This window comes from Bactrocera neohumeralis, chromosome 2 (genome assembly GCF_024586455.1).
Source record: "Bactrocera neohumeralis isolate Rockhampton chromosome 2, APGP_CSIRO_Bneo_wtdbg2-racon-allhic-juicebox.fasta_v2, whole genome shotgun sequence".
Classification (NCBI taxonomy): Eukaryota; Metazoa; Arthropoda; class Insecta; order Diptera; family Tephritidae; genus Bactrocera; species Bactrocera neohumeralis.
Window position 1 is genome coordinate 67,478,973 of NC_065919.1, and position 17,103 is coordinate 67,496,075.

A 17,103-nucleotide genomic window follows, 5' to 3' on the forward strand; every position below is an offset into this window, starting at 1 on the left:
AAACGAAAAATTGCAGAATAATAAACTTAAATAAAGATCGATTGAAAAGGATATATACATATAATCAAAGATAAAATGATATGATAACAGTAAAAACCAAAAATTTGTAATATGTTTCGTTCAAAGTTATATAAATATTTTCTTCCATTTCTCAGAGTTTTGACAACAGGTCGCCCGAGTAAGCTAATTTTTTATTACCATAAACGAGATATAATTGATTTATGTATAATTTCGGTTTAAAAATCGGCGCTTTGTGATCGCACTTCGAATGGTTTTCAGAAATTCGAGCCAAGTTGTTTTTTATTAAAGCTATAAAATTGTGTCGGAATATGATTTCAAAACAACCTAGCTTTGAATTCCATACTGTTTTTTCCCCTAACAAAATCATAAAAGTATTGTGGAACCAATTTTTCAAAGAAATGAAAAAAAATATTTCCCTGAATTTATAGTAAATGCATAAATATAGACTGTAAATAATCGTTCAAAAAATTTTATATAATTAATATATTCTCCCATTTTCTCACTGTGTGCAATTAGCTTGAACAAAATACCGTACCAATTTATAAGTGAACGAATGAAACATTTGTAAACAATAAGCATAAACATTTTGAAGCCACTGTAGTAATACAATGACATAAGCAAAGCGCAACCCACAGCTTGCCCAAATGCATGATGTATGAGTAGAATATTTTCCTTATTTGCGTGATTATTTGTAATTAAGAACCTATTATATATATGTATATATATTATTAAGGGTGCATGTTTGTGGGCTTGTGTTAAATTAATAATATGAAGTATATATGTATGTATGTATGTGTGCGCATTTGAATGCGAGGCATTTACTTATAGATATGAGCAATTCAATTTAATCGATGAACAATGCGGTTGCCAATTAAACCCAAAACTCCACACCATTTGCATGTAACGGAAACCAGCTTCTTCTAGTAAAGTGGATGAATACCATGTAATAGTATGTGGCGTAAATGAATATGTAAAATTTTGTGAGGAATAAGGCCGAAAGAGTAGTCATGAGCATGTAACTTGTGATTTATTGGCGTGTGAGTGCTTTGGTTAGCGTGAATGTTTCTTTTTCATATAGTTTTGTGATTAAAAATGGTTTGCTATTTTTATTGTTGTTTGTAAAGGTCGAGTTTGCACCACTGGCATACTCTCATTATAGGCACTTCTTACCATTCCCCGCAGGCGCGCTTGTCCGCGTCTGACCCTTTTTCGTCGCCCTTGACGCACGGACATCGCAGCTGTTTGTCTGACAGAAACGACTCAACTCGTTGAGCGTGTGAAAGGACTTTTGGCGTAATAGTGCGCCGGGCGAACGCAGACAACCGCCAATTGGTAGATTCTTGAAAGTTTTACTTTCATTATTATAACACCTGTAAAGAATATATGAGTCGATAGGGGGATGTGTAGATTGACTTCGATTTAGGGTTAAAAAGTGATATAGAATAAATCTAACAATCTTATGAGCATAGAACTTTTTGTACTTCAGTCTTAACTTTCGGCAAATCTAGCTTCTCTGGGTAGAATAATTCATTATCAAATGATTATCAAATTCCAATGTTATTTGTTCTAATAAATTTAAATATTTAGAGATATGATCTTCATTTTGGGTAATGCGAATAGCTGATCAGAAAATGTTCTTCCTTTCCCAATAGAGTGTTTTCCTTTTCTATGGCAATGTGTGTAAGAAAAATAAGTGGTTTATCTCTAGAAAACGTTCTACTACCTGAGCGTCTAAATTATGCGCAGAGCATTGCCTACATTTTGGCGCGGAATAGTAAAATTTTGGTATACAATATAAGTAACTTTTTAACCAAAAACAGATCAGAGTCAACAGCTAACTCCAAATTAGTTATCTTTAGCAAGGTTATTTTATTTACGTTCGAATATTTGTCGAAAGGCAAGAATTCTTGACGTAGCACGAGTACAATACAAGTCATACAATTCCTCGAAAAGCCAAGTTGAGGTTAGATAATAAAAAGTTTGGGTTTGAAAAAAACAAAAAAAATCATTGAGGAATACAACTAATCAACTATTTTTGTTTCGGCTAAGTATTCGTGCCCTAACTTTCAAAAAAGTAAAAAAAAAATAAGAAACTATTGTTTGCATTAAAAATAAGGTGCAAAGCGGTATATCTATGTAGTAAAATAAATCATATTTACTTGGCGTTGAGTTTACGGTATAATATACCTTCTAACAAATTGGATCGTCGGTTAGTACCAATCTTCGCCACCAAGACGTAACAAGACCTTCGTCAACAGTCATTCAACCGGTAATATTGTACAAATTTTGAGGTTATGTTGGACGAAATTTATAACTTAAGACTATTTTGCAATAGGTCGCATGATATTCTGACAGATTTTTAAGTACGAAACGTTAGAGGATTGAAGTTGACCGCAATTAAATGACTTTTTTCACATTAGGAAGCATGAATTTTTAGGTAGATCCTCAATATTATTTTTTTTGTTCGAAAAATTGAACGGAGCTATATTTTTTCTTTTCTTTTTCTGTTTATATTTTCTGTTCCATTCTTAATAGAAATTCTTTTAGAAAGTGAAATTTTATTAATGGCAATATTAGCAAAAAATAGTAAGACTTTGTTCATAATTTTAAATTTCTTAATTTATTCTTCAAAATCTATGTGGTTCCCCTCAAAGTAATCTCCTTTGGCCTCAATACACTTGTACCAACGTTTTTTCTAATCTGCAAAACAGTTGCTAAAGTCAATTTCCGGAATACCCTTCATGTACGGATTTAATTGACTCAAAACGATTTCCACGAAGCAGTCGTTTGAGTTTGCTGAATAGCTAGAAGTCACACGAAGTTAAATGAGGCGAAGACGACGGTTGCGGTGCGATATTGGTTGAAAATTTGGCGAAAAACTCATGAAGAATCAATGGATTATGCGACGATGCATTATCGTGCTGCAAAAATCAGGCGTTGTCGACCCATAATTCCGGCCTCTTTTTACGAATAGCTTCACGCGAACTATGCATAACACTCAAATAGCATTCTTTGTTGACAATTTGGCCGATCCGAAAGAATTAGGTGTGCACCCCACCTCGTTAAACGAAGAAAACTGTCAACATAACCCTAATTTTCGAACTGCTTTGACGTGTTTTTTTCGACTTCGGCTCACCTTTACCACGATATTCGGCCGATTGATCGTCTGTTTCTGGGTCGTAAACATAGATCCAAGACTCATCGTACGGGTATTACTGACTCCGTTTCGTGACATCCTGGTGGTCGGAAAGCATTGTTTCACAGACGTTAACGCGAAGCTGTTTTTCGAAAAAATTTGAGTGATTTCGGAAGCAATCGTGCTTTCACTATTCTTAGGCCCAAATGATCTTTCAAAATGGTTTTCACTTATCCTCGCAATATTCCAACGATATCAGTAAGGCCTCTGACTGTTAATCGTCGATTTTCACGCACCATTTCCTTAATTTTATTGAGGTGTTGATCATCACTTGATGTTGATGGCGGTCCTGGATGTGGTTCGTCGTCAACGGGTTTTCGACCCTCTGTGAATAATTTTTACCAATAAAAAACATTTGCTCGCAACAAAACAATTACCACCATGGGTCTTTTATAACATTTGGAATGTTTCGACATCAGAAATTTGATTCCAGAAACTTCTTTAATATGAAATGAATAATTTTTGTCAATGTAAAAATCGCCTAATGAGCTTTATTACTTCAGAAAAACAATCGTTTACTAAACACTAATGATTATTGATATGTGATATTTAGCACAGATGTCGCTGACAGTCATAACAACCTAGGAAATAAATTATTTCGACGCATGGGTTTTCGCGCTAAATTTAAATTAAGAAGTCTTACTATTTTTTGCTCACATTAGTGTTATCTATTAAGCATGCACTAAGGAACTTTATATCAACTCAACAACAAATAATTTCGAATAGGTAAACAAGATTCAAAATAATATTATTCACGTTGGTTCACAACATACAAGAAGTCAGCCATTTGAGTGCCAGCGCTTGAAGCAAATATGACATAGCGAACACCCACTCACGCACACACAAACTCACAAAAAATACCGAATTGCACTCGTATTATATTGTATTGTATTGTATTGGGACACCTACGACTATTCAGGTACGGCACCGGTTTCCTTATTGTCGCCGTGCGCATGCGCGTTGTACCATAAATTCCATCGCTAGCGATTTGCAGTAGATTTTTCTCCTCGAAATTCTGCTCTTGACCGTCAGACATGGCCATTGTGGCCTGCACCGCTATATCCGCCCAATGTGTCGACTTTTGATTTGCTATTGTCGTGGTTGCGGTCGCCTGCACCGATGCCGCCGCTGTCGCTGACACTTTTCCAGCGGCTTTCAAGTCCGCACTGCGCTGCTGTTCACTCAGGTATTTAAGGCAATAGGACTCGGGTATTTGTAGCAATTTGCAGGCTTTGCGCGGCACACGCAACTGGGCGGCTAAAAAGTTCGTCTCTGTCGCGCGTCCATTCAGCGGCAGTCCCGCCATGAGCCGTTCAATTTCAGCCGTTTTACATTCGTCACGACGCATTGCAGCGCCGCATTCTTGCGGTTCCCGTAATTGCCGCGTTGTTGCGGCTGCCACGGCAGCATCATCTGCATCCACTTGATTGACATGTCGTTGGCGTTGCATTGGTCTTGTCAGCGCCGCTACCGCATCCAGTTCGTCGAGCAGACGCGCTGCTGTGGCTGTTGTTGTTTTGTTGACGGCGGTCGCGTTATCGCTGCACTTGCGTGCGCGTAAACTCAAGTGGGTGTGCAATTTGAATGGTGATTGAAAAGCGTTTTGCCGTGTCTGATGCAGTTTATCTTTGAGCAGGCGGAAGGAGGCGCGCATCGAGCGCGAACGTTGCAATGAGGTGAAAGCGTCACTGACTGGCGCTGGTGAAGCGGTGGCATCGAGGAAGTTACTGTTGGTTAGTGTCACATCAGAGTCACTCTCCGCTGCGCCGCTTTGGCGGTGGTGCATGAGATTTTCTTTTTGTAGTTGTTTGTGTTTGTGCTGTCGTCGTGCATCCTTTTTATGGCTGAGCAATTTGACATAAGCGCGATTAGCGCGACGTCGTTCCATTGTTTTTTTTTTTACTATGAAGGCTGTTCTACTTCATTGAAATCACAACACAAATGTACTTTGAAGCGCGATAGCCTGTCTTAGAAACTAAATGAAAATTCTTAAATAAACACGTCGCGCACGAAATCGCCGTTAAAACCGGGGCGCGCATGCGCTTTGAACGAGAATTTCCACTAGAAAATCACACACAATAAGCTCGGTCGTATTTGAAAAACAAGCGACTCGTACGTTATAGAAATCGAAACTAAATCAGCGCTGAGGCTGGCAAGCGTTTCAACCCTCAGCTGAGAGACTTCATTGATTACACAGTCAGAGTGAAGTCATTAACTTCATATATCACTTTCAGTGCGCATATGTATGTGGTGAAGTGTAGCGAGCGGTTAGGGTAGGTATGCGTGCCCTTTGGCTTTAGGCGCTCTCTTCTCCACTCTCTCATTTCAAATTTCCTTAGCGACCAACGCATAGCAAAAACAAAACAATTCCAGACTCTTTACTATACAATTTGGCTTGTAGTTTTACCTGTACCTATAGTGTCTGTCCCTTAAGTATTTCAAAACAATTGAATACATACAAATATAAAGGAATATGTTGCCTAAAAAAAGTCTCAAACTCACTGCAACAAACATATATATGTTTTACCTGTGCGTTTCTGTGAAAGATCAGTTAAATTATGCCAGTTTTGAGCCATTTGAAGTTGAAAGGAAATTCTCATTGATGTAGTGGTAAATATTATTGGGAATTTATTATACACTGTGAGAAATCGAGAAGTAAAGTATTTGCGTAATTAAAATTAAAAATCTTTTAGATTATAAATATAAATATCTATTGGTATTAAGACAATTTAGAGACAGAACATGCATACAGTAATATTCTGGCAGGCATCCTAACAGTAAGTGGAGTAGTTGTTTCTCACGAGTGTACTAAAATTGATAAATAATCTTAATTGAAGGAAAGGAATGGTTAATGATCTTATGTTCCGTAAGGAGTGATCTCGAATCCATAACGACCTACACAAAAAGAGCAATGTGTGAACCATGGTTTATTTTATATTATTTTATGGTTAATTCCTCTTTTTCGTCTAACTAGTTTCGTTCATCGTCTTTCTCATTTTGTTTTATGGTGTGATAATTAAAACTAGTGTTTATTGAAAATTGAATTATCTTTCTAAAAACGGATTACAGCATTGGCTTTAAATAAATTCAGAAGTTTCATTATATTTTTTACATAAATTTAAATAAGTAGCTTCGTGTGTTTTGTAGGAAAAATACTGGTTTTTCATTTTATTAAAAAAAAATAGAAGAAATTGAGTTCTTGTTCCAAATAAAGCTTGAAAGTATCAATCAATCGATAGTGAAACAAATTTTGTGCTGAAATCCATATAAACATTGAAGACGACCACTCAGAAAGCGTCCAAAGAAAATAAAAAAAAAAACCTATTAACGCAAAATAAGATGGGGGAGGCTGACGTCCTACAGATATCAAAGGGACATATTGATCAAACAACTACCGTGTCTTCATATCAATGCATTCTTTCGAATATCTTTCACAAACATCATATCCTCAGGTTTCAGCTGCATTTGTTTAATCTCGGACCTGGCGATAATGATAGCTATAAATAAATCGTCGGGACTGAGTCCTACTCCGAAGCAAAAAATTCAAATTGCTCAAATAAAGTTTGATCTCCATATGCTAATTTGTGTGGCTTTGCTTGAGATTTTCTATTTGCTAGAGAATCACGCTTGCGTAAACAATAAAAAAATTATATAGAAATATTTCGGGAAGTCTACTTTATGACGAACATAAGTATTTTAGTGATAAAAAGAATTCAACGAAGGTCGTGAAATCATCATCATGAAAGTGGTCATGGAAGATGATTCCGGCCCAGGCTTACAAAAAGTGTATTGAAAATTAATTAACGTGGATCTGTATTTTGAAAGCATCTGTATTGGTTTGTATTATAATACGTTTTTTTTAGCAGTCAGAGTTAAATTTAATCTGGTATGTAGGTAGGCTAAAATTAGTTAGACTTTTGAATTTAAATTTCGCGTGAAACCCATTCGTCGAAATATTTTTTTTTTCTAGGTTGGTATGACTGTCATGGACATATGAACCTAATGTCTCATTAAAATAATCATTAGTGTTTAGTATACGCTTGTTTTTCTGAAGTACATAAAGTGCATTCGGCGATTTTTACCATAAGTGAAATTATTCAACAGAGAAGTTTCGTAAAATTTTGTGTGCCAAATCAAATTTGTGGTGCCAAAACGTTCAGAATGTTGGAAAAGGTATTCGGTGACAATTGTTTGTCGCGAGCCAGTGTTTTCGATTGGTACAAATTACTCAAAAACCGTCGAGAACATGTTGACGACGAACCACGTCCAGGACGGTCATCAACATCAAGTGATGATGAACACGTCAATAAAATAAAGGAATTGTTGTTTGAGAATCGATTATTAATAGTAAGAGAATATCGGAAGAATCTATGAAAATCATTTTGAAAGGTGAAAGCACGATTGCTTCCAAAATCACTAAATTGTTTCGAAAAACAGCTTCACGTTAACGTTTGTGAAACAATGCTTTCCAACTACCAGGATGTTAAGAAATTTATTACAGGCATTGAGTCTTGGATCTATGCTTACGACCGGATAACAGACGATCATATTCGGTCGAATAACGAGGCAAAGCTGAGCCGAAGCCTAAAAAACCACGTTAAAATAGGTCTAAAATCAAGGTTATGAGTACAGTTTTCTTCAATTATCGAGGTGTGGTGGGCACTCCAAATTTCTTCTGATCGGCCAAACTGTTAAGAAGGAATACTATTTGAGGGTTATGCGCCTTTTGCGCGAAGCACCACGTGAGTTTTTCGCCAAATTTTCAACCAATATCGTGCCGCAACGAAGGAATAATTTAGGAATTTTAAAATTATAAACAAAGTCATATTATTTTTTGTTCATATAGTAGTATATGTTAACATAGTAGTATATGTTAACATAGCATATATATACTTAATAGTTATTTATTTTCAAGTGCATCTAGTTTCAACTTAAAATTGTATTTATAGCACAAAATCACTTTCGTTCAATAAAACAACATATTCAACACAGTCAATCAAGTCACTAATCCCTTAAATTGGTGAAATGTGCATCCATAAATAAACAAATTAATATATGTACGTATGTGTATACATATACATTCAGTCTGTACACAAATATGCCGTACATAACGCATAAATAACCATCAATATATGCCATTGTATGTATGTAAGTATAAATGCCGACTATTTTCATAAACAATCAGACTGTGTAAATTGCTTGATCATTTAGTCAAATAAACATAAACACACACGTACCATGGTATCTAAAGAGTATACATATATGTGTTGAACGCACAGCATACTGTGATAATAATCGGCAAATCACAAACGTCTTGTCTGCTCTATAAACGCTTCATAATTCCTATTAATTTCAGTGCGATTTCACAGCGTTTAAGAGCAGCAGCCAGTCAAAATCAATTCAAATGTATTTATATTGCAATCGTGTGTACATATTATATATACATATGTATGTTTATAAATATATAGTATATGTATGTGTGTGTTCGTGTGCTTGCAGACTGTTTCCTTTACTAAATTTGCTTTATTATTTAAGTTAATTGCAATTTCCTTATTCAAAACGGACAGCACAGCTGGCGCTGGTCCTCGCCAATTCGCCCACGACACACACACACATGCAAATGCAATTTACTAATACTGATATGCAAATGTGTGAACTGAACTGAAGACAGACTGGAGTCATAATAGTTGGAGGCGTTTTTGGGGTGAACGAAGGTCATGTTTGTGAATTTCATTAAGACATGCTAGTTTAACTGAGATTGCTTGCTTTACTTTTATTGCAGTTCGTCGTACATGATGGGGGTATATAAATGTATTCAAAAACATACATACATACATATGTTTAGAGTTGTAATTTTTATATCCTGAAAAGGGGTATGTTAAGTTTTCCCGGAAGTTTGTAAGCTGATATCGTATCACTTAAGCGTTGAAAAGCAAGTCTTTATATGGAAATTTTTTTTTATTTTACAAGATTTTTTCACGAAATTCGACGCAGATTATTGCCAAATGTAGCGCCATAATCTCCGAAAAAATTGTTCAGATCGGACCACTATAGCATATAGCTGGCATACAAAGTGATCGATTAAAATCAAGCTCTTGAATGGAAAACTTTTTTCGTTGACAGGATATTGTCGCGAAATTCGACACAGACTATTGCCGAAGGTAGCGCTACAATCTCCGAATAAATTGTTCAGATCGGACTACTATAGCATATAGCTGCCATACAAACTGAACGATCAAAATCAAGTCCTTGTATGAAACAATTTTTTCTACGATAAAATATATTTACAAAATTTGGCATGAATTATTGTCCAAGACAGCCCTACAATCTCCGAATATATTGTTCAGATCGGACCACTATAGTATATAGCTGCCATACATTTTTGTTTAAATGTGAAGGGTATTATAGCTTCGGTACAGGCGAAGTTACATTTTTTTTGTCTTTCATTACCTATATGCATATATACTGGCCTGTACCGAAGCTATGATACATAATATATATATACATATGTATATAATGAAAAAGTATATAAAAATGTGTAGTGAGTATCCGCCGTGCGTTTTTCCGCCTTACTTATCACAACATCGTCTTACATTTATTTAATAAGAGTGAAAATTCAACGGAAACACCAATTGGACTCGCTTGACGTTGCGCTTAAGCCAATCTATGCAGTTCCTCTAGCTAAGCAATCATAAGCCACCCACATTCAAGGTTTCACAGTTTACACAGGAGAGCGGATAAATTTGATTTCCAGCAAAACTATACGCACATACACACACACATGCATTGACGTTTTATACATAAGCATGCATATATGTAATATATATGACGGTTGAGTCGTGACCCCATAATCTTCTCGGCGATTATGCAAATCCAGCCTGTAACACAGTATTTCAACAACATAAGGTGTCTCCCTAACGCCTACTCACCAGCTGTCTACCTATCCATGAACTTGCTGCCATCCATACAAACATATATTTACATATGTATGTATATAAGTACATACACACATACTGACAAATCTTTCGGTCATTTTAAGGCTGAAAAATCTCAGTCAGTGGACTGCGCGGGTTTCGGGTGTCTGCGCGTTGATAGGATTTTTGTTTTATCACCAATAAATCTAATGGATTATGCTGGCGCATCAAGTGAGCAGTCAAGCAGCCGAACAACTGAGCGAATGAGCGCGCAAACAAGCGACTAGCACAACGTAAAGACGATTGTAGGAGACTGCAGGCAAGCCGCACTCGTATTGACTTGCGGATGAGTAGTGTACGAAAAGTGACTTAGGGGACTAACTGTCTTCTCTAAATTCCCATTAATCAGTTATGCAAATTTCGCACACAACTTACATACATACACGTTTGGCGCGCAACGTTAGCAAAAGTGTAACTGCGAGTTTAGGTTGGGGCCGTCTGATGCGAGTTGATAATTTGTATTATTGCGGTAAATGAGAAACCGAAAACTCAAATTATTAGCAAGAATTTTTTTCTGTCATAATTTGAGATTCTAAGCTTCACTTAGGTAGTATGGCATTTTATATATAATAGTAAAGAGAAATTTTACATTAGGTTGGTCCTAAATTTATTCATACGATTGCAAGCGAGCCAGTTTTCTTCCTACATTCTGGTATTGGACCTCTGGACCTCCAGTGAGCTCAGCTAGTGCTGATCAAGAACTATTTTTTCATCCCTGTCGGTTTTCTTCTTGCGTTCGAGTGTTGAACCTTTGGACCTCCACTGTGCTCAGCTAGTAATGAGCAAGAACCAAAATTTGTGTGGCTGCGAAACCGTTCTGACTCGGAGAGAACCGTAGGAGGTCCTCCGAACTACTGGCTCTTAGTAAAGTCAATTTCAATATTCTGTCGACGCTCTTACCTGAATGGAGGCAGGTAACACGCCTTTGGCGAACCGCGCGAAGTTGCTGGAATTAATATTAACCACCTAAATAAGTTTGTTGTAAGCCCAAAACGCTTGGTCGATCTAAAAAGTTGGTGACTCGCATTCCGGAATCTACAGGTAAGAAGAAGGAAAAATACTATCTGTTCAAGTGAGATCCATCGATTTTGGATCAGCCCAGCGACCTAACCTGGCTTAGGTTAAGTTAGATGGCTGATCAAAGATCGCACGTGGACTGCTGTATGTAGTCCTTGTGAAGCCAAACTCTTGTGTTCAAACTTATAACTTAGCAAAACGCTTGGTAGTCAAAACAAATTTGCACAGGCTTTTAATTTCCATTCCTGCCAGCTCGGTGGGATGTCTGAAGGTATACGCTCCCAAATGTTAAAGGCTTGACCTTCCAAACGCGGGACAGTCAAAAAGGAAGTGTTGAGTTGTTTCCACGCTATCTTCTTCCATACAGCTTTTGCAGATGGCGCCTGGAAGATTCCTAGCCTTACTGCGTGGACGCCAATAGGGCAATGACCTGTTAAAAACCCCACAACTAGGGAGAGGCTAGCCTTACTGAGGGTAAAGAGATCACTAGACATCTCGTGTGATCGATCGTGGATTAGGGCGCTTTCCTTCGATTCCGCTGTGGTCTGGCACCAGTCTTAACACGAAGACACTCGATGCTTTTAATAGCGAGATTAGGCACTCTTTGACCAGCCCTGAACGCACCATTAATGAGGCGATCTAACCTAACCTAAATGTTATTTGCTTCCAATCGGGTCCGAATTTGCATACAATGAATACGCAGAGATCTTAGAAATATTCCTCAAAAATTATACTGAGATTTTTTCATGCTGTTATGACATGATATATGGCAGTTTTGATAACTTAACTCATTTGAAGATGGACGTCTGATCTGCCCTGTTCTTTCCATGTCCTATTTAAAAAAACGAACCTCCCTAGTATTCAATATACCATGAAAAGTAATAGAAAAATATTCTTTATTTTACTACGATTACCCTTAAGATCTGCAAATAAAAAAGTTGTTCTTGAATATAATCGATAGACTGTTCTTAGTGTTGCCATATTTTAACAATTCGGCAATTACTACGTCAGACTTGATTTTGCGACCAGTTAAAGAAAATTGGGTTTTAGAAGGCCCAAAGCTGTTTAAAACAGTTGTCAATAAGCCGAAGTTCTTCAGAACTATTCTAGGAATTTTATTTTCTCGACACAATTATCGACGATAAACCAAAAATAAGGCAATCAATCAATTTAAGGAAAATAGAAAACCTAGATTTTAATAACGGTATTTTTTTCCGAGTCTTAATAATACAAAAAATACGCATAAAGTACCTTTCATATATTATAGTATGTTATATAAACTATAAATCTCCATATAAGGGCCACCCTAGTATACCTGACATTAAACCAGCTGCTTTAGGCAAAGACATAGATTTAAAAAAGACTAGCACATCCCTTCATAGTTGTACTATATTAAAGTGTATTGCCAAATAAGTGACTTTTGTCCGTTCAGCTCGTAAAGTCCGTAGCTTGTACTACATACGAAGAAACACACACACTCACCCACACATACCATATACAGCTTATTGCCTCAACAATATTGCCTAGCATTTGCTTGTACAGAAGCTGTTGTTGTTATTGCATATATCCCTTTTGTTGTCAAGCTAGTTGTTAAAAGTTCAGTAGAGAATATGCAAATGACTCTGTCAAATTTGCATGCAAAACATGCGGGCGTTGGTAGGGACAGCGGGGACTTGAGCACAGTCGACCTTTGACAGCAGCAACAACCCAATAGCTTAGAGATACTCATTCTACTGTTCACTGACTTACGAGTGCCACAACACATACACACACGCTCACACACTACGACTTTTGTATACACAGAGGAGCAGCAGAGATAAGCCACTGTACAGATTTGCCATTGCGGGAGCGGAGAGTGTGGGTATTTGTCGGGAATTACTTGTAAATAACCGAAAATGCATGGATTTGCTTGTGGTTCACAATTTACATGGGATTTGTGCGAACTTTAACTGCATGTTTCTACTCCAAGTATTTGCACAAATTTATGTATTCCCTCGCACACACACACACTTTAACTCTAAGACACATATCTGCATATTTATTTGCATGTATGATTTGAGTCAAGGACGTTCACGATGACTACGCGCACTACCAACTCGTATACACCAAGAAAATAAACAACAAGAGCAAAAAAATCTTTAATACTTGCAAAAGTTGTGATTAGCATTTGCATTTGTATGTGTGTGTGCATATTATATGTATGTATGGTATATTAGTATGTTTTTAGTTTTCTCAAAATTGTCTTTTATTGAGGATAAGCTAATAAAACAGCGTAGAATAGGTGGGAATAATAAAACTGAAGATTGCGAATTATGTTTAGTTTGTGTTTATTTGAAAGTAGTTGAGTCAATAAACTAAGGCTGGGCGCAGAGTGGATCGTAGAGCAAGGCTCAGATGACCAACGAACTTAAAAAGCCTGTCAAACAGTACAATCATAGTCGAAGGTCTTAAAAGACTCCATATTGTGGCATACAGAAGGAATTTGTAAAATAAACTGGCTAAGTTAAAAATCGATATTTTTTATCTTAATCTTCCTCTGCTTCCCTCGGCGGGTACTGCATCGAATACTTTCAGAGCTGGAGTGTTTTCGTTCATTCGGACGATATGACCTAGCCAGCTTAGCCGCTGTTTCTTAATTCGCTGAAATATGTCAATGTCGTCGTACATCTCATACAGCTCATCGTTCCATCGACTACGGTATTCGCCGTACCTTTCTCTCGAAAACTCGTAAGGTCGACTCATCAGATGTTGTCATCGTCCATGTTTCTGCACCATATGTATAGCAGGACGGGAATAATGTGTGACTTATAGAGTTTAGTTTTTGTTCTTCGAGAGAGGGCTTTACCTTTCAAATCGTTAGGTATATGCGCTACAAAAATTAGTGGATAATTTCAAAAATTCTTAATTTTTGTAGAAAATATGCTGCAGTCGATCTTTAACCGCGATGTTTAAACGGCCTTTTCTGGAAATCATGTATTTTATATTGGTACAAGATTAGTATAAGCGAATGTGGGAAAAACAATATGTCGATTTTCTTCATCTAACTATTATTATAAGGCATAAAAAACTACACTACACAGACTACGCACTTAAAGAAAAAATATGTGATCTTATGCACTTGTGTGGTGATGTCGATGTGATTTGATGTGAAATTGAAATTCTTGTTTTTTGCATACTCAAAAAAAATAATTGTTGGTTGACTGTAAATCACGTGTTTTGACACGATACAGTCTTTCGATGACGTAATGTGATTTGAGTTGCTAATGTCATGTGACTTGGTGTGATGTGTGGATATGATTCCATATGGGTTTCTCACTGTATATAAAAAAAGTTAAGGGGATTTTCGGAACTCGCATAACTTGTTTGAGTTGATGTGATTCGCTGTGATTTGAATAGAAATACGTGACTTATTTGAGGTAATTTCATCTGCTGTGATTTTAATAGAAATACTGCCTTTCTGATTAATATCCTTAGCTGGATCACTGATTGGTGTTGCTGTTTTGACGGTATGATGTGATTTTATGTGCTGACGAAATTATATTTGATGTCGTGATGTCATTTTATTTGATGAGGTGATGGGTGATGTAATTTGGTTTGATGTGTACATAAAAGTCGATTTGGAAGATGTACAGTTTCAGACTTCTAGCTCTTGTTCATTGACTTGTTGGAGTTGATGTAATCTGCTGTGATTTGAATAGAAATACTGCCTTTTGTTTTATGTTGTTAGCTAAATCGTTGATTGGTTTGATCATATGATGTGATCGATTATTTGCTGTGTTAAAAATCGTGTGTCGTGGTCAAGTTGATGTCATTTGATTTAACGGGCTGTTGTAATTAATAGTGATTTGAAGTGAAATGAAACCTTTTCGCTCTTGATCCCGTTGTCAGGACCGTACAGAAAAATAGCAGTAGCCTGGGGAAGACATAAGATGGGGACCACTGATTGGATTAGTGACAAAACTTGCAAAAAATTGCTGAAGAAGGAGTGATAGTGCTGGATTTGGAGAGAAAATTTCAAACGATGAAATAAATGAGACTTTACTCGAAGACCCTTGTAAAGACCCTTTTGGTCTTCCAGTTGGTGGTTAAGCCTAAGGTTAGAGTTAAAAGGAAACAACCGTTCTTCCGAAGTCGTCATGCCACTTGCCGTCATTTAATTATATGTAGCTACATATACCATATTTTCCATTTGTTATCCTCACAATGTCAATATTTCTGTTATCTCTCATTCTAAACGGTCAAATGTTTGCTATTTAAATTCTTAAACCGTGAATTGGCTGTTTGATTGAATTCGTGGAAATATATTATTGTGTGCAAATAAAAAAAATGGCGTGACAATGGTTGACATGACAGGTGAGTATTGTGCCTGTCTAGACACATCCATAATATATGCACACATCTGTTAATATTTACCTCGGTGCTTTAGTTGTGCCCTGCAGTAAATCGTGCTAATTCTAAGCTGACTTAATTACTGTTCATCACGTTCATTTTCTTTTGATATAATTAGTCAGAGAATTTAATGTGACAACGTTCTGGAAAATTTCAACTGTCTGCTGATGCATCCTATTCATTGTTTTTTTGCCAAACTCTTATTTTTTATTTATGTAGCATTTTTTCTATATTCAACTACAACAGATTTCTGTTCATTGCTTCGAAAAAAACTGCTAAACAATTTGAGTACGAGATGAGTTTTAAAACTGTTACATGGAGTGCCGTCGGCGCCACATTTAAAAAAGCTTGTTGCAAACTATAAACGTAACCAGTCTGGCTTCGGGCTGTATTTGTTTGTATATGGATCTGTGTTTTTTACAGGGTGTACTCAAAAAGTACGGTTGTCGTTCGGAATTTCATGTGTTACTTTCACATCAATTTAAGTGTTTCAAAGAAAAAAATTGAAATATTGACGAAAAAAAACTCTTAAAAAATATAAGTTTTCCAAGGGAACGTTCGTTTTTGAAAAAAATATCATTCATGTTATCGCTTTCAAAATAGTTCCCAGTCGATATTATGTACTTATGTCAACACTTCTTTCAATCGTCGAAACACTTTCTAGACTCGATTTTTGGGATTGCCCTTAACTTTTTCAACTGTAAGCTTTTAATATCATCTATGCTTGTAAACGATGTCCCAGAGATTGAAGTTAGATTTTTTTATTTTTGGAAATATTTAAAAGTCACATGGAGCCATGTCTGGCGAATACGGAGGCTGGAGGCCATGGTTTAATGAACCGAATGACCTGACTACCAAAAGAGGCACTAACATTAACAGATATAACCCTCCGTGATATTTTTTTCCTTCCAAAATCGAAGAGGTCTATGAAAGGATTTCAATCAGACGAAAACGGCATTAAAAAATAATACCAACTTTAAGCAATTATGAAAAATCTGAGGTTATCACAAATAGTTTTGTTGTAGCGGTAAAATTCTGCCGTCCTTGGCCGGATAAAAGTCCGGATTCGTTCCGGTTACGTAGACACCACTGTAAGGGGAACAAATTGTGCTCATAAGCAATGTTCGGAAGATTGAAGCAGTGGTACAAGTATAATAAATGAATTACACTCAAGGAGCACTACTTTGAATGAGATAATAACATTGCTGAACAAATAAAAAACAATACATAAAAAATCACCAAACAATTTGAACAGACCCCGTATAGGACTCTACATATGTATATGTAGCTATGTCTATAAGCGTGATTTCATGTTTTCGTTGTTATTTACAGATTATTCATATGTAAATATACCATTTAAATAGAAAATCAACAAAAAAGGGAAATACTAACTAAAAACGAAAAGGAAAAAATGCAGATTTCATAGCTTTAACATGACAAATGCAGTGACACAACACAAATCACAAAAACTGGATTCAATCAAAAAAATTTTAGAAAACACTCAAC

At 36.5% G+C, this 17,103-nt stretch overlaps 1 protein-coding gene across 1 annotated transcript in view; it reads right to left on the reverse strand.

Moving 5' to 3' along the window:
- Positions 1–17,103, reverse strand: part of LOC126766995 (uncharacterized) — a 188,537-nt gene that overhangs the window by 16,522 nt on the left and 154,912 nt on the right. The gene's annotated exons all lie outside the window — the stretch shown is intronic.